The 23,777-nt window shown below is 41.0% G+C and overlaps 1 protein-coding gene, 1 long non-coding RNA gene and 3 other non-coding genes across 11 annotated transcripts in view; all 5 read right to left on the bottom strand.

Annotated features, from left to right (window-relative positions):
• LOC143259001 (uncharacterized) overlaps positions 1-1,302 on the bottom strand; it is a 37,083-nt gene extending 35,781 nt beyond the window's left edge. The window contains exon 1 of the long non-coding RNA XR_013032897.1: positions 1,206-1,302. This is a non-coding gene — a long non-coding RNA (uncharacterized LOC143259001). The remainder of the gene's footprint in view (positions 1-1,205) is intronic.
• Rbp6 (RNA-binding protein 6) overlaps positions 1-23,777 on the bottom strand; it is a 1,210,230-nt gene that overhangs the window by 615,334 nt on the left and 571,119 nt on the right. The window lies entirely within an intron of this gene.
• LOC143259267 (U6 spliceosomal RNA) lies at positions 15,540-15,646 on the bottom strand. Its single transcript, XR_013033080.1, has one exon. It is a non-coding gene; the product is annotated as a U6 spliceosomal RNA (small nuclear RNA).
• On the bottom strand, positions 16,420-16,526 carry LOC143259266 (U6 spliceosomal RNA). Its single transcript, XR_013033079.1, has one exon. It is a non-coding gene; the product is annotated as a U6 spliceosomal RNA (small nuclear RNA).
• LOC143259265 (U6 spliceosomal RNA) lies at positions 17,300-17,406 on the bottom strand. Its single transcript, XR_013033078.1, has one exon. It is a non-coding gene; the product is annotated as a U6 spliceosomal RNA (small nuclear RNA).

The raw sequence follows: 23,777 nt of genomic DNA, 5'->3' as shown, positions 1-23,777 counted from the left end.
TGTGTACAGAGTAAAATATTACATTTTGAATGCACGGCAAGAATTAGCGAACGCAGTTACCTTTTCGTCGAAACTAAATTCGCCGTTAATCTGTCATATGCGTGTAGCACATTCGAAAAATTTCAGGAGTGAAATGAGATAAAGTCGAGTTCGAGTGGAACTACAATCGTATGACGGATCTACTGAGATGTCAGAGTAGTCGATGTTTCCTTCGTGAATCAATTTTGAAAGGTGACATATGGGGCGAATGAATATGTAAAATCCAGAGGAAGAACTCCCTAAAATCGCGCAATCGGGGAAGTATAATCTGTTCGCAAAAGTTTCGAAAATCATCCCGAACATTCCATCGTCTAGCATTCACGCAGGACTTATTTCGGAGGCATCTCGAAAACTGCGGGAAAACAACGGGCGTGATACATTTTTCATTTACATGGTAGCTTCGCGAGCCGTTTCATATTCAACGGCGATAGGAGCAGCGGACGACGGAGCCGGGGCACTAGTCGAAATCCTTTAAGAAAGTCGGGACACGCACCCAGGGACAGAAGAAGCGAAAGAAACGGCGGCGTTTTCACGCTGAATCGAGTCGGCGTTGTTTAAATTTCCCGGATCGCGGGGAAACTTTTCCATTTACGTGTTGTTCGAGGAGCATTATCAAAAATGCGGGGGCGAAAGGAAGCGTCGCGGCATCGTCGGTTCCTCTATTTTAAAGAAATTCAAATCCTATCTGATATGAAAGTTTGTAGAACAGAATCAGCCGCGCGGTGGGCGGTTGCGTCGGTCGCGTCGGCGGAAGGGCGAGAAAGGGTGGCAGCAATGGGGTGAGGGGAGGCACGACGCATCGGGGAAAAGAAGCTGACACGGCTGAATTGCAGAGCCAATCGGATAAGTGCATTCCTATAGAGCCGAGACGCCCCGTCCAATCAGATATACCGTAGTCTTTGACGTTTCTCATGTCGTATCGCGCGATCTTCCGCGGCCTCTGTCTCCTCCGCGTCCCCCGGCACGGCGAGCCGACCCCCTGTCGTCCTCGACAACCCCCTAGAACCATCCACCACCCTCTCTTTTTCTTTCTCTCGCCTCCGGGAACTCCGTCGGGGAATCCTGACCGCGGCGCCCGACATCAATCCGCGGGGGCTCTGTGTAAAATGAGAAGAAAAGCCACGGGAAATGAATCAAACGTCTCCGACGTTTCAATTATTCCTTACGGGCGCTGGCTGCCTGTATCTGCCGCCTTTTCGTCGCCCTCTCTCGCTCTGTCTTCCTCGTCCACTCTGCCGACTCGGAGAAACGGTTGACTTAACTGGGAAAATAAAAGGCAATTTAACGTAACAGCCGTCTCGTTGTCTGAACAAATGCGTGATTTTCGCTCCGTATCCGAGTAAGCTGGGTTTCGAAGAGCGACGGTGCTTATTCGCTCGTAATTATTCGATCGACGCGGTTTATACACTTAATTTCGTTCCTTCCATGAAGGGGCAATTGTATTTTATTAATCCTCACACTCTTCTTGTTGTTTGCATTAGCTATTGTTTATTGCTATCAGCCTCAGAAACTTAATAAAATTAAAGTATCTTATTCGATTTCTAGATTGAGAAATTCAGTTGCATATATGACATCAATTACTTTTTCAATATTCTTACGTATTACGGAACGCAATGAAATTAGGAAGTTGTATTAAGTTATAGTAAAAATTGATTTTTTTCGTGGTTTTGACGCGACAGTCAAAGTGTTAACGCGTTTATTGCTAATGGAGATTGAGAATCAATTATAATCGATGGCATCAAAATGGATAACAAAACTGGATGAATATCGGTAGATTAATCATGCAACTATTTCTCCTTGCAATATTTCTCGTTATTTTTGTCCCAGCTAGTCGTTCTACAGATCTTTTCAATTCTTTCTATGAGTTAACCCCTTTACCCATGTTTATCATTACAAATAAATCATGAGAAGTAAAACGTATAATATGGCTAATTGGCTCGCTATTATTAATTGTCTCTTATAATTTAGATATACTGTAAATCCAGACATCTTTATCATAAACGGTAGTATTGGGTTGGCAACTAAGTAATTGCCGATTTCAGTTATAGATGTCTCTCACTCCCATTTTTATGATATCCGTAAATGTTACATTATAAAATTATTATTATTATTATTATTATTATGTTATTTTTTATTATCCGTGAATGTTAGCAACTGGACAAGTTGAATGCAGCGGTCAAGGAAAAGCGACCAGAATTGGTCAATCGTAAAGGTGTCATTTTCCACCAGGACAATGCTAGGCCGCACACGTCTTTGTCCACTCGGCAAAAATTGATAGATATTGGTTGGGAATTGATGTTACACCCACCATATAGCCCTGATCTCGCGCCATCGGATTACCACTTATTTCGATCCCTGGACAACTCCCTTCGTGGTAAAACCTTTAATGATGATGACGCTGTAAAATCTCACTTAACTCAGTTTTTGGCCGAAAAGGATCAGACTTTCTACGAGCGTGGAATTTTCAAGTTGTCAGAGAGACGGCAAAAGGTCATCGAACAAAATGGAAAATACATTACAGATTAAACTTCATTCCAAGTAAAAAAAATTGTTTATTTCATTGAACAAATCAGCAATTACTTAGTTGCCAACCCAATAGTAAACTGCATTGCATTTTTGTATGAGTTTAATTCCCATATGTTTGTAAAATCTCACTTAACTCAGTTTTTGGCTGAAAAGGATCAGACTTTCTACGAGCGTGGAATTTTCAAGTTGTCAGAGAGATGGCAAAAGGTTATCGAACAAAATGGAAAATACATTACAGATTAAACTTCATTCCAAGTAAAAAGAATTTTTTATTTCATTGAACAAATCGGCAATTACTTAGTTGCCAACCCAATAATTCCATAACTACTATTACGTTACCACCTTTATATCTTCGTGTATCTTTATCCCCTCCCTTCAAAGTAAAAAATGGGTGTACCATGCTAGTCAAATCGTCGGGGAAACCAGAGATCTCCATCTCATCAGCGACAAAAGAATCCATCTAGTGCTTTTGAAGTTGTAACGTTTTCAAGTTATTTTCACGCTGTTTATCTATACAATCTGTCGCAGCCTCAATCTAATAGGCTCTTCAAGGAATTATACATAACCAAATCGGAATTTACACGTACTCAAAACCGGCGAAAAATTCACTCTACGCAGGCTTAATTATCCCATACAAATTAATTTCACGGGACAAAATATTTTTGAGAATTTATATTTCAACTCTAACGCACAACTATTTTTCAGAAATGTATCCAGGGTTAGATCTCGCTGGTTGGTATAATGATCACCGTGGAAATGCTTACGTACAGCATAAAGCCAGCGACAGAAGCTCACGGAGGAAAACAAGTTTTTCGCAAAGCAGGTGCTCGCGTCCGGGGAAGCGTAGCGAAAATAATGTCGAGCACTTGAACGGATGATTGAAATGATAGGAAAACACGACGGTGTTTCGCAGTGTGAAACGGGAAGATAGCGGATTTTCCGGGGCGGCTGATAGAAGATCAACTCTCTCCGGTATCGTAACATTCCGTCGAACCAAAGCACCGAACAAGTAACATCGATCGTGCGATTAGATCGACCTCGCATCGGACGCCAGGGCTGCCGATGGTGGAGGAAACTGCGGGGCGGTAGCAGGAACGAGTCGGATGGCAACGGGCTCGTACAGCAAAGAGGGAAAGCGGGCAGGAGAGGGTAGACATCGCGCGCGGACGGCGCGGACCGGACCGGAGCAGAGCGGCACGGCGTGGCGCTCCGTAGGTAGAATAATCGGATAATTAAGTTCCGCGAAATGGAAGGCTAGCGCCTGGGAACCGAACATCGGGCACCGAAAGCTCTCGACAGTGCAACGCATCATCGCTATTCTCTAATTAACGTCGCTAATCAGAATCGCTAGGATAACGCGATTATACCCGGCCAGACTGCCTGCTACGAATCTGACGTAGCCCGCTTGACTGATTGACCAAACCTGCGAAACCGGCGACGTCATCGAACGGATGTAACTGGCCCGATTCGTAGAATGCCTGACGATACGTGCACGGTCGTTAATGCGACCGATACTTAATCGCATCTCTACGCAACACACCCCACCCCTGAACGACAGTCAGCCGATTCCGACCGGGATTCGCCCGTCGTTCTGTCAGAATCCATTAAAACCGAAAAGTACCTCTTGCCTATTCCACTTGAGAGCTTTGCTTATATCACATTGCCGATCTTTATGCAAAATAAGAATTATCTACGTTGATTGCATGGATTTCGAGTTCAATGAAATTGTATTTTCTCTCTTAATTAGTTTAATGTGAAGTTGTTACGCTCCTATAGTTTTGTGTATCATCTACTCATTTTTGACGTAGATGAATGAAATGCTTCGTCTTTATCGTATCGTTTTTAAGCAGTTCTTCTTTAGCTCTTCATTTGTTTTTCATCCGCAATCTCGTATTTTGACCATGGAAAAAAAGCACAGTAATTTATTTCTTCTATTATCTTTTCTTCAAAATTAGAAGCAAGCAGACATACTTCGAGAATCTACGTTTACGTTAAAACATTAATGTTGAATTTGCATCTCTTACTTTCGTTTAACAGAATCGTAACAGTTAGTTGTGTTACGAAAAGTAAGTTTGACAATCTATTTTGAACGTTCGTTTCGCGAACACGCGCGCCGTTCGGTTCGCAAAAATTGGAAACCGTTCGCAGCCAACGAAGCGAGCGTTCAATATGAAAGCAGGGAAACAGGGTATAAGCGAAATCCAACAACCAGTTTAGCTTGACGTACGAAGCTCGATAGGAGGAAAAAGAAGGGGTGAGTGGGAGAATGGCAACACAACCCGTGACGCAATGTTTGCGAATGAATGAGTCTATAGATCAATAAATCGTCGGATTACCGCTGCGAAATTTTCGAATAACCGGATCCCTCCGAGGCCGACGCGAGAACGAATGTAATAAAAAAAGCGCCCGATGACCGCATCCTGTCGATTCGTGATCGCCGATACTAACAAGGTCTCGTCGTTTCCTCGCTTTATCACTTCGAAGTCGAGCTGACGCATAAATTCCGGCGATTGTCAGAAGGCCTCTCTTGTTGCGTCGGTGCGCACGAGTCGCGAATTTTTCAAACGTCGTTTAACAGTCTCGCCCGTAAATTCGCGGCTGGAGACTGCACAGGCCGACTCTCGACGAGAGGGTAGATTGACAAAAAAAAAAAAAGAAAAAATACACCAACGCGCATCCGCACACGCGTGCACGCGCGGCAGTGGAGAGACGTGGAAGTATATAAAATAAGGGAGCGGGGTGGAAAACTACGAAAAATAGAGGCGCGAGAACTGAAACCAATGCGCATCCGCCACGTTTGCTCAGTTCGGTTTGTCTACCCTTCGTTGACACAGAGTCGCGAGCAGAATGAGCGAGCGTGCGAGCAAAGCGTACGCGCGCGCGTACAGACTCCTCGTTTGGCTGCGCTGTGCACGGAGGGGAAAAAAAAGGAATTTATTTTTCCGTACAGTTTGCGCTGCCACGTTTAATTTATCCGTTTCAATTTCTCGCGTGTTCAAAATACATTTCGGTCCGCTAGTTTTTCATACAGTCCGCACCACGGAAACGCGCGTGCACATTTGTTAATTGAGACCACTGTTCGCAGTAACGCGTCGCACAAACACCGACCGGCAGACTTTCGGTTTTTACGAATGCAACGATGGCGGAAGAGATACGCGGGATCGGTCAATAAAGATTCAGACTATTACCTCTCGCGGAATATGTACACCTTTGTGATACATACCTGTTAGTCTTTTAGCCAAGCAAACGCGCTTCACGCAACCCGAAAATTAATTGGCCAACGTTATACGCAAACTACATAATTCTTCCTTCTTGTTTCTAATCTACAGTGGAATTCGTTTCTTGCATACTATTCACGAAGACGCAGCACGCAATAAGTGGAGTTAACACGTTCCGTGCCACGTGTACCATCCATGGTACACGCTTGCATGTTTACTTAGTGAACTGAACAAATTGTTTACAAGAAATTGAGAACCGAAGAATCAATTTCCACCGCAAGAATGGGCGTTGATAAGTTTTTGTTACGTTGTTATGTGTACGAGAATTAATAATTGCACGTAATACATCAAGTTTTAGTAAAATATCAAAGTGTGAAGATTCGAGTAAAAAAAGCTCGGCACGGAACGTGTTAACGTAACCAAATTTTTGTCGCAATCGACGCGGACGCAACATGGTTTATAACAGGATAGTAAAGTCGGTCACTGTGGGTCTGGTTTGTTTTCGGACATGCTTAACTTTATACTTATCGAATAAGACAAATTAAATTTATTCATTCCTTTATTTCGTTTATTATTTAACACTAGATTTACGGAACCCGTCAAAATGACGGGTCACTAATTTTTTAATTTACGATTATTCATATCGTAGAGATACATTTATGAGTTATTTATTCAATTTACATATTACGGCAAATGTTACGATAACACTTGTTAAAAATCAAAATAAATATCTTATTGTTACTTCTATAAGCTAAAATAAAACAGCTGTTTTTATGCTCCGTAAATCTAATGTTAACAAAGGGAAGAATTATTGATGGATTGGTACGGAAATAAAAATTTAACGTGTTTTTTCATTTGACTTTTCGTCGCTACCGGTTGAAAGGTCAAATAAGAAAAAGAAAAACAATGAAGTAAGAAATACGAATCTAATTCAACAATGATTGGACAGTCGGGCAGTTAATAATCGTGTTTGACAAAACAAGGTACTCCTTTCTCGAGCAATAAGAGAGGAAGCAAACAATTTTGTAATGAAATAAATTTCCTCAAGTTCCAAGCTTTAGCCGCGCGTGATCGATGCGGCGATAGCAAGAAATCGCATTTGCCCCGAGGCTCGCATAATCCCCGGCACAATCGAACGTTAGGTGACTTATGGCCGGCAGCGTAAACATTGTCACGCATACGCGTCCGTCTGTCACGGCCGTGAACAAGGAGCCGCTGCGTTAACGGTGGCCAACACAAATTTCCTACTTCCCTGTCATGTGGTCCAACAGTTTCCAAGCGCATCGAGCGAACGCTCGTGTCGGGGTTAAGTAAAGGATCAGTGGTTGGTCGTGAGAGGAGGGTTGGGCAAGGATGTTATGACGTATTACGCTGTGTCGTTGCTACGAAAACAATGTGATTAGTTACTGTAATTGTGCGCAGGTAACCAACCCCGTCAGCCCACCCTTTATTCTCCCTTCTACGAGTCCCTCTCTCTGCCCCCCCCCCATCTCTCCCAGTCGCTCTTCGCTTTCCTGCGCCGACCACCCCTTTTGCACCGCTATCCTCCGTGACGCGCGCTCCTCCGTCCACCGCCGCGTATAATGGAACGCTCATCCATTTTCGCGATACCTTTGTCCTCGCCGGGGCACGCGAGCCGCGACTCGCTTTAAATACTGCCCCACGAAAATTTTTATTACGCTCTACCGATCTAATTAATGAGACGATACCGCGGATTCGCTGACAATTTACCACCTAACTCGATTAAAACTTCAGCTTGTTCCCCCGTCCCTTCGGCGCTTTAAACATTGCTCGACATCGGTTATGCATCGATTACCGTCCTTCGCTCGGCGTAGACTGTTAGTCTTCGATGGAAATAAATATGGATTTGTATCCTTTAATGGACAATCGATGCTGCAGCGACCTTGCTCTTGCTGATAATTGTGCAATCTGCGGATGTGCTGTTTGCCGATTTAACCTTTTAGGCACGACGCGCCACTATAGTGGCTTCCGCGGATGTCATCTCTCTGAACGACGCGCCGCTATAGTGGCTTCCGCGGATGTCATCTCTCTGAACGACGCGCCGCTATAGTGGCTTTCGCGGATGTCATCTCTCTGAACGACGCACCACTATAGTGGCTTACTCTAGTAGCTCACTTGGTCATCGTTTGAATCAAATAATCGTCTTCATATGCATTGTTTCACACTTCTTTTGTCTTCACATCGATTTACAACAGTCTACAGGGTGTCGCAAAAATGTCTCGGAATCCAGAAATGACGGGTTCCTCGGATCATTTGAAGCAACTTCTTCCTTTACAAAAATTTTCTCCGAGGCACCGTTAACGAGATATTAACGAAAAACTGTGACCAATAAGAATCGAGTACGGCTGACGCGAGGCGGCCCAGCCAACCAGCGCGCGAAGCCCAGTTCCGCTCATTGGCTCGATCGCCTCGCGCAAGCTGAGCTCGCCTCTCATTGGTCACTGTTTTTCGTTAATAACTCGTTAACAGTGCCTCGGAGAAAATTTTTGTAAAGGAAAAAGTTGCCTCAAATGGTCTGAGGAACCCGCCACTTTCGGATTGCGAGACATTTTTGGGACACCCTGTATATACAGACAGAATATGCAATATCAGACTCTGTACAGTACTTATCAGACTCTGCCGTCCAGAGAAATAGCCTCGCGCAGAATCCAGCCGTACCTAAAAAGTTAAGAAATCGTTCATCGTCTCGCGAACTTCAACATAAAACTGAATTGATATGCACCGATTAATTCGATGAAAATGTAATCATCCTACGAGGCTCAATCTTGAGCAAGGATCAAGTTTGAATCAAAATAATGTCAACAATTGTTGGCATTATTATTCGAATAATTTTACAGCCTCTACTCGAATAACTTGAACGAGTAAAGGATTATGCGAATAATTTGTTAGAATAAGAAATAACGAATAATCGTTAATCGAATAAAATATTCGACTAGAAAGAATCCATTCGAATAATTATCTTACATAAATATTAATTCGAAACTATTCAAGTAACGTCTCACTCTGTACCGAATTACATTCGGAACTTGCGTTGAACTTCCTAAGGAAGCTTTTACAGCTATACATTTTACAGAATGTCCATTCTCTAACAGATTTCTCTAGAGCAAATGTTCTGTATTGTTAGCATCCGTAAAATTTGGCGATTATCCCCGGCATCGATAGCAGGGTTTGCAATGGTCGATCGGACTGGTCCCGATATACGAAGGACAGCCGGCAATTTTTCGCTGTCTCTTCGCGGCGCTCTAACCGTCCGGCAGGCCGCTGATTTAATTAGTAGAATTACTCCCCGGACAGCGGCACGAAACATGGCGAACTAACTTAACAGCGGGTCAGCGGCAATCTATCCCGCATACAAGCCGGCCAGCTCGCCAGCTAGCAACGGTCAGCATGGACAGAGACGGACGTGCATAAATACGGGGCGTGTGCAGCCAGTCCAGTCCGGCGGCTGAGTTAGTTTGCAAATACCTGGATGGAAGATAGTTCTGGACAGTGGTTCGCTGGCGCACGTAGCGGCCTGCAACTCGACCGAGGGACCGGTTAACCGGCGCGGCGCGGCGCGGCGGCCTCTCTCCTTCGGTATTGCTGACGGCGGTGGCGTGACGGTTTCCAGGTCGATCGCAATTAAAATGTTAAGCCGAACTGTCGCGGCTAATTTTCATTGTTCCACGGAAACTTATACGGGATTGCAGGGGCTCTCGAACGCGGCCGAACGCCACGGCGCTCGGGGCTGGTTGAATTCGCGATAGTTTTTGCCGAGAGCCAAGCGGAGACCGATAAATTGCGGAACAGCTCGTTCCAGCTATCGCGGATTTAATTACGTGACAAAGTACGGTGTGTCACGAATTCTTGCCGGTCCACCTCCGCCCTCCCCGGACTCGTCCCCCATGCCCCAACTGCCTCGGTTAGGCAGCGATCGATCGATCGCGAATTTTCGGACACGACCAGAACTGGCCGGAACGCCGTAAAGACACAGCGGAGAGTACGTGGCGCGCGGAGCCCCGGCCTGTTAAAGTTACCGAAGTTGTCGACTATCTTGCTCCCGAATATGTTCCCGTACGCCGGCCTCGGCACAATGTTCTTGTTACACTTGGTCAGAAATAACGACAGGAGTCGTTAGAAGTTGTACGTACAATTTCCGGACTAACTTAGCTGCCGCGCAAAGTCATACCGCCCTGACGGCGACCCCGCAACAGCCAGCTAGCGAGCCGCTTCCAGCCCATGAATAAATTACACCGAGTGCTTCTTAATACTGTCCGAGAATTAGCAATTAAATTTAGAAGTCGCCGGTTAGGGGAAACGGTCTTTAAAAGATTACCCGGGACTCGGGAAATTGAGAAACTTCGAGATACAGCCGCGTTCTTGCTGGGTAGTTCGGCAACGGATCGTATGGGCTGCTCCATTGTGTAACGTTTGCTGCCCCATATTCCATAATGATGAATAGAAACGAAGAATTCACGAGTCGCGCGTCGTTCGGAATGACTATTAATTGTTTAATGGAATATATTGAATGTACAATGACTGTGAGAAACATATGGGAATTAAACTCATACAAAAATGCAATGCAGTTTACTATTGGGTTGGCAACTAATAACTTGAAAACGTTACAACTTCAAAAGCACTAGATGGATTCTTTTGTCGCTGATGAGATGGAGATCTCTGGTTTCCCCGACGATTTGACTAGCATGGAACACCCATTTTTTACTTTGAAGGGAGGGGATAAAGATACACGAAGATATAAAGGTGGTAACGTAATAGTAGTTATGGAATTATTGGGTTGACAACTAAGTAATTGCCGATTTGTTCAATGAAATAAAAAATTCTTTTTACTTGGAATGAAGTTTAATCTGTAATGTATTTTCCATTTTGTTCGATAACCTTTTGCCGTCTCTCTGACAACTTGAAAATTCCACGCTCGTAGAAAGTCTGATCCTTTTCAGCCAAAAACTGAGTTAAGTGAGATTTTACAGCGTCATCATCATTAAAAGTTTTACCACGAAGAGAATTGTCCAGGGATCGAAATAAGTGGTAATCCAATGGCGCGAGATCAGGGCTATATGGTGGGTGTAACATCAATTCCCAACCAATATCCATCAATTTTTGCCGAGTGGACAAAGACGTATGCGGCCTAGCATTGTCCTGGTGGAAAATGACACCTTTACGATTGACCAATTCTGGTCGCTTTTCCTTGACCGCTGCATTCAATTTGTCCAGTTGCTAACATTCACGGATAATAAAAAATAACATAATAGTAATAATAATAATAATAATAATAATAATAATAATAATAATTTTATAATGTAACATTTACGGATATCATAAAAATGGGAGTGAGAGACATCTATAACTGAAATCGGCAATTACTTAGTTGCCAACCCAATAGAAAGAAATCGGTTAGTATTGCTCACGAAGAAGTTCTCGCAAGGGAAGAAACGATTTTACATGAAACGCTTTTTCATTTTCACTCGAATCGTATCGTTTTTAACGCTAAGCCTACCAAGCAGTAATACTAGATGACGTGTACTGCTTCACAAAAGTGAGAAGACCGAATTTATTTAGAATTTGTAAAGTTTTTATTGTCAAACTTGCTCCAATAATATCACTTATTCAAGCGTTTTCCACGAAAGAGTCTCGGAACTTTCCCGAATTGCAAAATAAGAAACTCACTTTGACCGAGGTAGGTTTAGTGTTAAAAGTTAGCTTGAATCGAGTATTTTGAATTTCTTTTCGTTATGTTCCTATTATGCATACGCTTAGAAATAGAAATAAAATGGAATGAGCGCAAGCTCGTAAATATTGCTCCGTTCTTCTGTAAAAATTTAAAAGCTAGATTTAAAAGCAGTTTCGATCGAGTATGCTAAATGTGAAAAGAATCAAGAACAAGCACTTGCGTAGCTGACCGAATAGTTTCCTCATATTGAAAACAGGAAACTGTGATTCATTTTAATTAATTTATACGTTTCCTTGAAAGCGATACATTCGCAGAGGTCATGAATACATAAGAGCTGCAATTTAATCGCGACTGGTATTCTTTGAATGAATTTGCTCGATTAATATTAACACATTGCGGACGGGGCTCTGCGCGTTCAACACGCCCTCAAAGACCGCACATTTTCGAACGCTCCAAAAACATGCTTGGCAAGTAACAGGAAGCGGATACGCACATTTCTAATTTGCATTTAGTATTCTTAAATAATACTATATATACATAGTTTACATATCTGTTTATTATATAAGATTTTTTACATTTTAACTATTATTTATTATACAAATTTGAATATTGATTTAGAGTGGCTACAATGACTGATCATTTCTACATGCTTGGAATGATTCATTTGTTTCGCTAAAATTACTTAGGAATGCGGGAGGCTTCGTTACCATGGTTACGTAACAGAAATATTTGCGGCTGGTTGCTTGTTGCCGATTAAATAAAAAAAACATGAAAACGAGATATCTCGTGACCCGTCCGCAACGTTCAATTTGCTAAAAACGAGATATCTCGTGAGCCGTCCGCAATTTGTTAAGTTTACGGGGCATTAAGAAAGTAAATCCAAATTTTTAGCGATTTCTATCAGAATCGAGATCCTATGAAATAAATTTATCGAATAAATTCCTCATAGAGTAATGGAGCCTGTACTGTTGGACGAGCAATTGCTGTAGCTTTGGTCTATTTTCAGGCGTAACTAACTTTATATTTATTGCATAAGTCATACTAAATTATTTTATTCTTTCATTTTCTTTATTTGTGAATAAAGATCGGCTCCTCTACTATCTTAAATCTTTACAATTCCAATATTCGTAGATTAAAAGACTTAGTACACGTCATTTGGTCACGTTCATTCCGTAGACCCGGTATTAAAATAACCAAATCCTATTGTCCGACAAAACGCGTCAGATTACGCAAGCATTCCGGTCCCTCTCGATCCCAAGTAATTCGAATTCCGGCGAGTCATTAGCGAGAATTTATTCAAACAAATAACTCTCCGGCGAAAAGGAAGGAGATCGACCCTCGAACAACTAATTCATGCGGTCCTGCCTATGAATCTTGGAAAAATAACGAATAATGGCGGTCCATAAATCGTGGGGACGCCGTCGCCCGGTTGCAAAAAGTACAATCGTATAATTTATCGCGTTCGCGGGTAACGTACCTGGGCGGAAGTACCGGCTGCGGGGACCCGGGGAAAGTTGGCTAGAGAAAGAGAAAACAAGAAACCGCTGTCTGGCGTGCTCGATGGAGCGAATACCCATTAAATTTCCGACAGACCCGGGCCCGCGTGATTTGCTTAATGACGTGGCGGGGCTCTGCGTTCATGCACACACGGAGAACGCCGGAGAACGCCGCCTAACGATACGACGGTAGATCGGCACCCTGGCATTTCCAAGGGAAACAGAATTCGCAAGTGTTCCGCCAGGTGTTGCACGATCGAGCCAAGGCGCGTCGATTTTTGCAGACGCCCGTGTTTCCCGCTCGATTTCAGCGGTCTGGCCTGTCTGCTCGTCTGTCTGCCGTCCTACTCGCTTCCTTCCTCTTTGTATCGCCTCTGTCGCCTCTTTTAACGCGGACACGCCAGACGCCTCTTATTAATACCGCGTCTATGGACACCGACCGAGTAGGAACGCGGTCACAGGTGCAGCCTCTGCGGATGCACACAGCTCGCTCGCATCGGTGCATTCCCTTTGCAGCGAGATTCTCGATCTTCGGATACTCCGCTCGATTTAGGGTCACGAATCCATCGGATCACTGAAGTGGTTATTACTTCATTATCATTATTATTTATTAAACGAGCTCGTTACGCTTTGGATTACGCAAAAATAATACGGGCTAATAATTTAATTGGAGAGAACACAGTGTAAATAAGATGGGATTAATGTTGTTCCTGTAAAAGTTTAATTGCTGTACAAGTCAAAATTTTCGAAAAACTGATACTGATTTCGATTCTAATTACACGATTCCTAGTCCACAAGTTATGATCGTATTAGTCTAATAAGACGATTGTTTCATTTAAGTCTATTTTGTTCGATAGTAGATGAAGAGAGAAACAGATGAATAGATCGTTGTCAATCGTATCCCGAAGGGTCGGAGTATAACGTATATTCGGTTCGTTCCACTGTGGTGTATTCTACTTTATTAGAGGAAAGAGATTCGTTTTCCTGTCCGGTGGAAAAGTCCATTAAAAAGTGAAGGAGGCCAAAGTTCGGCTATTCGGACTGAATACACGCGAATGCCTCGGAGAGCCTTATACCAGAGTTTTATTCCAGCGATCCTTAATTTATAATTGGATTTGCGGCATTTTCCTCCTTACCGAGATGTCGGTATTGAGGTTGATCGGCTCTGTTCCAGATTCCCCCGTTGAAAATAACCAATGGAGTTACTTCGCAGGTAACTGCATTCTAATTCTGCTTAATTAGTGTAGCATTCAACCGTGATCGAAGACAAACTCCGCCGACTTGCTTCTTTAAGTGATACCGACCTATTATTCCATCGAATCGTTTCCATTTGCTCGGCCGAGGTATAATTTCCTTTCAAATAATACAAAATGTCACTATACCACGGAAACAAATTGTGCAGAACATACGATTCATCGGAGTATTCCGCACAAGATTTATGTACCGAAACAGGAATATCCTGAAATAAATGACTGGGTTAGAATCAAAAATATACGAAAATTTTGACTTACTTTCAATTTTGTCTTTAAATGTAATCTATACATGCCACGATGTTAAAAATACAAGTGAAATAAATTATGAAATTACTATAAATTATCTTAGATGGGTAAGCAGTATACATGTTAGTGAACAATAACACTCTTTATTTTTTACAACGAGGAAAATGTGACTTGCGCCACTACGATTCTAACTCAATCAAATAATAAAATTATTTTCTTCAGTTCGATACGTGATACTGCAATATTTTTCTGATCTCGATACAGTTTTGAGCACAAGATGTTACAAATCAGACCAAACAGGACTCATTTCTCCGAAATAAGTTATTGGGATTATGGCTTGGATTATTTCTCAAATGAATATGATATTAATTCTTTTTCTTAAAAGTTTTATTTTTACTTTTATTTGAGAGAAGGTATATGTACGAAATGATTGAGCGACCAAATTCAACTGAGCGACCGGCAACTGAAAATCGCCTGCTTGTATACCCTTTTCGGTGTGGTCATCTCCACCAATCAGAGACGGTCATCCATCGCGTTTTACATTATATAAGCGATTTTAGGATCACTAACGGTCACAGCACGATGCACTCTAACGACACCGGCGATGATGTATCGTGGTATACAGTTTATATCACCATCGGTGCGCACTGACGGAACCGGCGGAAATGTAAACTGATATTTTCGGATCTCAGTACTAAGTAAACTATAGATTAATTTTTGTCCGAGGCTAAAATTTCCTTTTCAACAATAATCAATTTAACAAAGTGTGTTTAAACTGAAGTGTCTCACGCATTTGGTCGCTAATATTGATGTAATTAGTGTAGTAAGTAAGTATTGGTGTTAGTTGAATTTGGTCGCTTAGTCATTTCGTACATATACTTTCTCTCCAATAAAAGTGAAAATAAAACTTTTAAGAAGAAGAATTAATATCATATTATATCATTTGAGAAATAATCCAAGCCACAATCCCAATAATTATATACTTCAAAGTGTTTTTAAATTTCATATTAAACTTATTACCGATTGTTTCCGAAAAATATAATTTTTTCATTATCCGAAGGAAATATCACAAAAAAATGTGGAACGCTTCACGATTTTGCGTGTCATCCTTGCGCAGGGGCCATGCTAATCTTCTCTGTATCGTTCCAATTTTAGTATATGTACTGCCGAAGCAAGTACATCTGATCATCTTCGCGAGGTGCTTATATACTTTGAAATCGTTAAGTGAGCGCTAGCGAGAAAATGATTTTTTCCGCCATCTAGCGGCGTATATAATATCATTAATAGTTCTACGTTCTAGCGGCATTGGTTTTAATTCCTTACGCTATTTATTTTTACAACTATTCGAAGTCAAGCTTAGAAATATTGGGACATCTGAAATATTTCACGTTTTTCACGTCTCTACAGAGTCGTCGCAATAACTTTTGCGAATAAACCGCGAGTAAAATAAAGTTTTTACGAAAAAGGAACTTCTCAGTTATCGCAATATGACGGAGAATCATTGAATGAAATGGAGATTATCTCGTCTTGTAAAATACTGCGTTATTTCATTGTTATTTCCTTAAATTTATTTCTATGATAAACTATAGATTAATTTTTGTCCGAGGCTAAAGTTTCCTTTTCAACAATAATCAATTTAACAAAGTGTGTTTAAACTGAAGTGTCTCACGCATTTGGTCGCTAATATTGATGTAATTAGTGTAGTAAGTAAGTATTTGTGTTAGTTGAATTTGGTCGCTTAGTCATTTCGTACATATACTTTCTCTCCAATAAAAGTGAAAATAGAACTTTTAAGAAGAAGAATTAATATCATATTATATCATTTGAGAAATAATCCAAGCCACAATCCCAATAATTATATACTTCAAAGTATTTTTAAATTACATATTAAACTTATTACCGATTGTTTCCGAAAAATATAATTCTTTCATTATCCAAAGGAAATATCACAAAAAAATGTGGAACGCTTCACGATTTTGCGTGTCATCCTTGCGCAGGGGCCATGCTAATCTTCTCTGTATCGTTCCAATTTTAGTATATGTACTGCCGAAGCAAGTACATCTGATCATCTTCGCGAGGTGCTTATATACTTTGAAATCGTTAAGTGAGCGCTCGCGAGAAAATGATTTTTTCCGCCATCTAGCGGCGTATATAATATCATTAATAGTTCTACGTTCTAGCGGCATTGGTTTTAATTCCTTACGCTATTTATTTTTACAACTATTCGAAGTCAAGCTTAGAAATATTGGGACATCTGAAATATTTCACGTTTTTCACGTCTCTACACAGTCGTCGCAATAACTTTTGCGAATAAACCGCGAGTAAAACAAAATTTTTACGAAAAAGGAACTTCTCAGTTATCGCGATATGACGGAGAATCATTGAATGAAATGGAGATTATCTCGTCTTGTAAAATTCTGCGTTATTTCATTGTTATTTCCTTAAATTTATTTTTATGATAAACTATAGATTAATTTTTGTCCGAGGCTAAAGTTTCCTTTTCAACAATTATCAATTTAACAAAGTGTGTTTAAACTGAAGTGCCTCACGCATTTGGTCGCTAATATTGATGTAATTAGTGTAGTAAGTAAGTATTGGTGTTAGTTGAATTTGGTCGCTTAGTCATTTCGTACATATACTTTCTCTCCAATAAAAGTGAAAATAAAACTTTTAAGAAGAAGAATTAATATCATATTATATCATTTGAGAAATAACCCAAGCCATAATCCCAATAATTATATACTTCAAAGTGTTTTTAAATTTCATATTAAACTTATTACCGATTGTTTCCGAAAAATATAATTTTTTCATTATCCAAAGGAAATATCACAAAAAAATGTGGAACGCTTCACGATTTTGCGTGTCATCCTTGCGCAGGGGCCATGCTAATCTTCTCTGTATCGTTCCAATTTTAGTATATGTACTGCCGAAGCAAGTACATCTGATCATCTTCGCGAGGTGCTTATATACTTTGAAATCGTTAAGTGAGCGCTAGCGAGAAAATGATTTTTTCCGCCATCTAGCGGCGTATATAATATCATTAATAGTTCTACGTTCTAGCGGCATTGGTTTCAATTCCTTACGCTATTTATTTTTACAACTATTCGAAGTCAAGCTTAGAAATATTGGGACATCTGAAATATTTCACGTTTTTCACGTCTCTACAGAGTCGTCGCAATAACTTTTGCGAATAAACCGCGAGTAAAATAAAGTTTTTACGAAAAAGGAACTTCTCAGTTATCGCGATATGACGGAGAATCATTGAATGAAATGGAGATTATCTCGTCTTGTAAAATTCTGCGTTATTTCATTGTTATTTCCTTAAATTTATTTTTATGATAAACTATAGATTAATTTTTGTCCGAGGCTAAAGTTTCTTTTTCAACACAAGCTCTGTCACTGTATGGATAAACCAAAGACGTCTTTAACTTATTTAGTCTGCGATAAAGGCATAAAATCTGCCAACGAGTTTCATTTGCTACAATTCTCAGACTATCGCAGCACGCTAAATTATACGGCATGGAGCTTATGAGGTACTATGCTCCACGAAAACTGCGTGGCCCATTACGCGTCGCCATCGCAGCTCGCTCATTTCGACCGACACGTCCCGCGGAAAAATAATCCAGAGTCTACAAACGCACCGTAAAAAAAGTGGAGATACAGAGATCAGCGGGCATCGCAAAATTTTCCATTTCTCGTTCGACCCGGATACCATCGTGAAAAGTTATAACTTGACACGGCCCATAAAGAAACGAAGGGAACAGAGAGCGCGACGACGGAGTCGTCATCGCGCCGGTGCTCAAAACTTGTCGTTCGCCGAACAAATAGTCACTGCTCCGACGCTACTGTAAGACAGGACAACAGGCGAGCATAAGGGTTTACGGTGTTCCAACGTATCCACGTGGTTGGCACTACCATCTAACGTCAGTATTGCAACGGGCCCGACCATAAAACCGCGCTGTTAAACAGTCGATAGCTCCGAAACGATGCACGAGGTTTCCATAAACTTGCCTCGCGCGCCGTGTCTACTGCACGGTGATATTCGCGGGAAATGCCCAGAAAAGTTTGTCTGTACTTGCTGAGGTAATTTAGTAAGGGAAGTGTCGTGTCAGGGAGCGTGTTACCTTAGGTAATATAAGGCGTCTTCTATCTTCCCGCGGCAACTTGCCCAAGAATTCCTGTTCTTCAATGCTGCGGTTCCACCCCCCCCCCCCCCAATAACTACGACTATTAGTGTAATTGCGCTAAAACGCAATAGAATAATATTTGACATACTTTGTCTCAAAAGTGTAGACACACTTACTTGGAGTAATCACCAGACTGTGGAGTTTTATGCAATGGAATGTGCAGATTTTTAAAATGCAAGAGAACGTATAAATTAACAAGGTCTAATAGTATTTTTCTGTTCTTTTTACAAGAATTAAGCTTTTAGTTGATGATGAAAAGTTCTCTTTATTTTTAACTTTTATAAAATCACGTACAGTTAGTCGACAAAAGTGTTCGTTCACTCTTTAAAACGCAATAATTATTTTAAAACTGATCTAAATGACTTGAATTTTTTTCAGATGATAGACGGACTACTAGACGATAACTAAAATGCTTTTTTGTTTAATTTTGTTATTACTTGGATTGACAAAAAAATAAAAATCTCTCGTTTTTTAACTTTTTTGTCTGAGCATGTAACGAAAATTTCGAAAATATCTTTCGTAGATCACGGTAAAAATGAAAGTGAAAATGAAGATTTCATTGAAATCGGTTCACGTTGTTACGAGTTACATCGAATTAAGGATCGCAAAAATCGAAGTTTTATCATGATTTCAATCAAATCTGTAAGAAATCTGCAGTTTTTAAAATCTTTCAACATCTGTAACTCGACTCTGGATTAACCGATTTCGATCAAATTTTCAGCACGTATATAAGTTCCCGAGATCTACAAAATGCATTTCTTAAATTTTCGTTATAGGTTAAAATAAAAAAAGTTAAGAAACGAGGGTTTTTAATTTTTTCTTTTCATTCCAAGTAATGGCAAAATTAAAAAAAAGCTTTTTAGCCACTGTGTAGTAGATGGATCCCTCTATCATCTGAGAAAAAATTTAAGTCATTTAGTTCAATTCTGAAAAAGTAATTGCATTTTAAAATGTGTACGAACACTTTCGTGGGTCACTGTATGAAAGTGAGAATTTTTATAAAGATACGCATTTCTGTGATCACCAAATTACGAATATCTGTACACGATAAAAATGAAATAGCCGTAAAGAACAATAAATTTACCCCGCCAATCACCCTGTTGTGTAAATTGACATTGCTCTTTATCGTTTCATAAGCTATAAAACAATAACGAGAAACGAAAACAGTTGTCCATGAAAGAAATTGTCCAATACTTTCGAAGTATACATATATACTATAACATGTGATTGCTCGATTTTCGCAGCAAAGGAGTAACCCGAAAAATTTTGTAAAACCACGAAGCAAGGAAGGTGAAAGGGAACTTGACAGTAATTAAACGATCGACAGCGGTGTGAAAATATCCGGCAAAAAGGCGGAAGTGCGAGGTATCTGGTGTTCACCGCAAAAAAACTAAGCATAGTAGTCCAATCCGACCACTTTTGCGCCTTTGTTCAAACATTCATGTTCATCTGGAATTCCCACAGCGACTGTCACTGTCAATGCTCGCAGAGCTCGCGGTGGAGACGGAGGAGGCACGGTTTCCCGCGAATAATTCAAACCATCGACCGGGCACGCCGTCACGGAATAATGCAAGAATCCGTGGCGGAAATCGCGTGCCTGCAGGCGTAGCCGATTAACCGTAGTAAACTCTTAATTTCCGTGGAGCTAAATTTAACGATCGATGCGTGCACGCGTTATTAAACGGCACGGGGCACATCTGCACGGATAATGTATAAGAATAAACGAGGGTGGATAGATGTCCATACGTGGGAGTATAATACGTACCGAGGCGAGGTCGAGATAGCAGAAGGGCAGTCGATGTGTTGTGGGCACACGTCCCTGGCGTCGTGGTTCGCAGAGGGACTTGAAGGGTGGTTGGCATGGCGCAGGGAACGCGGGGGTTGGTTAATGCGAGTCCGAGTGAGGACACCCGCTGAGCTCTGCGGGAGTTAACGCGGGAATCGCGTGTTTTCACCGCGAAACACGGAACACCGTCGAACGCGACCTGAGAGGGAGGCCGGACATAGAGACCCGCTGCAACGAGACCGAGAGGCGGAGCCCTGTTCACGGATCTTCGTGACTTCCGGTCTTCATACGATCCTCGAACCCTCCAGAATTTTTCCTTTCAACCTGGAACCTGGGCAATCGTCTCACAGCGGTGTATTTGGTCTCGAAAGCTGGTCAAAACTGTTTTATTTGCTTTAGTCAGGACAGAAGTACATTCGTTTATCGTATTTTCATTATCTTCATCGAATATTTGTCTCATGTTTCCCTAAGTTTAATCTACAGTCGACGTACAAAGTTATTCGTACACCCTTTAAAACGGAATAACATTTTTACAATTGGGCCAAGCGATCTAAATTTTCTTAGGATGTTAAAAGGATTAGTTCACTGCACAATGGCTAAAAAACGTTTTTTGAAACTTAATTAACACGTTCCGTGCCGAGCTTTTTTTACTCGAATCTTCACACTTTGATATTTTACTAAAACTTGATGTATTACGTGCAATATTATTAATTCTCGTACACATAACAACGTAACAAAAACTTATCAACGCCCATTCTTGCGGTGGAAATTGATTCTTCGGTTCTAAATTTCTTGTAAACAATTTGTTCAGTTCACTAAGTAAACATGCAAGCGTGTACCATCGATGGTACACGTGGCACGGAACGTGTTAAACGTAATTAAAAACGTTTGGAAATTCTTACAGACATAAATTGGCAGCTAGACTTTTTTAATTCAATTTATTTACATGTGCAGGTACTAGACTCTTTAGTATTCCAAAAATATTAAAAGTTATGCAACGATTATACAGAAATTATACAGAATGTTAAGAAGCGTTACAGAAGCGTTATAATTAAATTCTGAAAGTGTAGGAAAGAGTTCAGTGATTCGCGTGCTCTAATTACTTTAATGAAAATTCTATTCACAGAGAAATGATTTTGTTAGTACTACGAAACTCTTGTCTTAACAAAGAATTATGACTTAGGGCGATCCAGGGAGTATACAAGCTGAATCGTAAACAAAAATCCGTACCAATTTTAATAACAGCAGAACAAACTCTATATGAATTGTTTAAAATGTAATATATTTTACTGATTTATTGATAATATCTGACGACTTCTCTCCAGCGTAGAGAAATTATTAATAAGTAAACAGTAATAACTTGTTACGAGTGAAACAGTATCGCAAAAGCTCTAAACTTTTAGTACATTCAACTTTCTCAGAAAGCAAAAATTTTATATTTTATACAAGTTCATTAAATGAATCTATTGCCAGCTTTTTAGGCCAAATTCTCCATCGCGCGTCGCCTCGAGTCTCTCGGCTAAAGAATTTACTGAAAAAGTTAACCCCTAACTAAGGTTTCCGGTTGGAATGGTAGACTATATACGGACTTTACGTCTTTTAAAACTTAGCGTCGTTAGATTTGTAAAACCGTTTCATCAGATTTGCATGTTCTGTGACGGATATGGCAGTCCATGCAAAACTCTGACACTCAAGCTACTCTGATCAAAGTACAGTAAATTCTCCCTAATTAACGCTCAGATTGTGCAGAAAATTTGGAAAGAGCAGGTACGATTACTCCAGCCTTGCACCTCGTTTTTATAATCGCTTACAACCGGTAACTATAAAAATGAGCCGCAAGGCTCGAATAATCGTATCTCCTCTTCCCAAATTGTCCATTTTTGTGTACAAGCTTAGCGTCAATTAGGGAGACTTTACCAGGAAGGCTGGACAATGCAAGTTCCTATTTTTGAGCGCTGTGCATTGTCCACTTCAGAACTAGAACAAATGTACTAAATGAATAAAATATTTCAAGATCTCATCAGAAACGTCACGACAGAGATACAATTAAGTATCGAAAGAAAGTTGCCTGTAATTTCTTGTCACACTGTATCCTGACATCGCTGCAGTGAGCCAACTCGAACGTGCTAAAGTTTGATAAGCTAAGGCTGATAAATATGTAAGAAACAAATGAGATCGCAAGTAGGAACTGTTTCGCAAGATTTATGACACCTCGCCGCGATGACTGTTTGTCGGCGGATCCAGATTAGAAAAACTAATTGCGGCAAATCAGATCTCGCTGTCGCGTCGATCTCCGATCTTTTTCCAGCGGCAGAATAGCGAAGCGTGAAATAGTCGCGTTCATGCGGCTCACGCTCCGCTGGCAATCAGAAGTAACGAACTAGTTTGCGGCGGGCACCCTGTCAGCAGCAGTAGTGTAGGTACACGAGCGAAGTTCGTTGAAGCCGGGCAAACGTATCGCGTACGAGGAATCAGTTGTCCCCGGCGCGGAGCGGCGTTGTTAGGTTCGCGAATAACAGATACCAGATTTATGACGTTCCGTAGTGGTCGCGATGAATCTAAGAGGATTATCGTTGCGTTCGGGGGTTATGAACACTCTTGGGACCCCCCGCTGGTCAGATAAGACTTTCACGCTACCGCCGAGATCCACACGTTCCTCGAGAAGCTCGTACCATCGCCACCCACGCCTTTCAGGCACCCTGATAAATTACTCAACACCTTTCCCATCCATCGCTCCAGCGGTAGTTTCGACCACGCGCTCGCCTATCACCGGAAAACCTTATAACCAGCGGGTAAGCTTGACCGAGCTCCCTTCAACCCCGTTCTCATTGCGGGAAACACGGAAGTTCGAAGATGCCTTAGATACGCCGGCTACCGGGGGCTACCTTGTTCGCGTTACTACGAATAATAAAACGCTCTTTATTGTTAACCACTCGTTCGTTAACTTTCCCGCGGTAGCTATCACGTTAATGATTCTTGCCTTTCTACCAATGCTTCCTCAAGTGATACAGAATTTCATTTGGAATTCAATTTTCAATTCAATCTTTATAACAATTAATATCGCTGTAAGAGAAATCATATGCATTGTGATATTATTTGACTGCGGATCTTTATGTAAAATAAAAATATGTACTGCATTCACTGTAAGACACAGGATCTTAACAGATATTTATTTCTTTTTTAATATTTTCAATGAATTGAATATAATACAATAGTATCTTTAAATTCCTTAAGTGTTTTCATTATTTCGAATTTAATCTATTCGTTCTAGTTATTATGGTGGTTGATTTTTCACGAACGAAGGCTTGGTGATTTATCACGAAATATTAGGTCTACC

This window comes from Megalopta genalis, chromosome 3, assembly GCF_051020955.1.
Source record: "Megalopta genalis isolate 19385.01 chromosome 3, iyMegGena1_principal, whole genome shotgun sequence".
Taxonomy (NCBI): Eukaryota; Metazoa; Arthropoda; class Insecta; order Hymenoptera; family Halictidae; genus Megalopta; species Megalopta genalis.
Note: the sequence above shows the minus strand (reverse complement) of the source record. Positions and strands in the feature narration are given on the sequence as shown.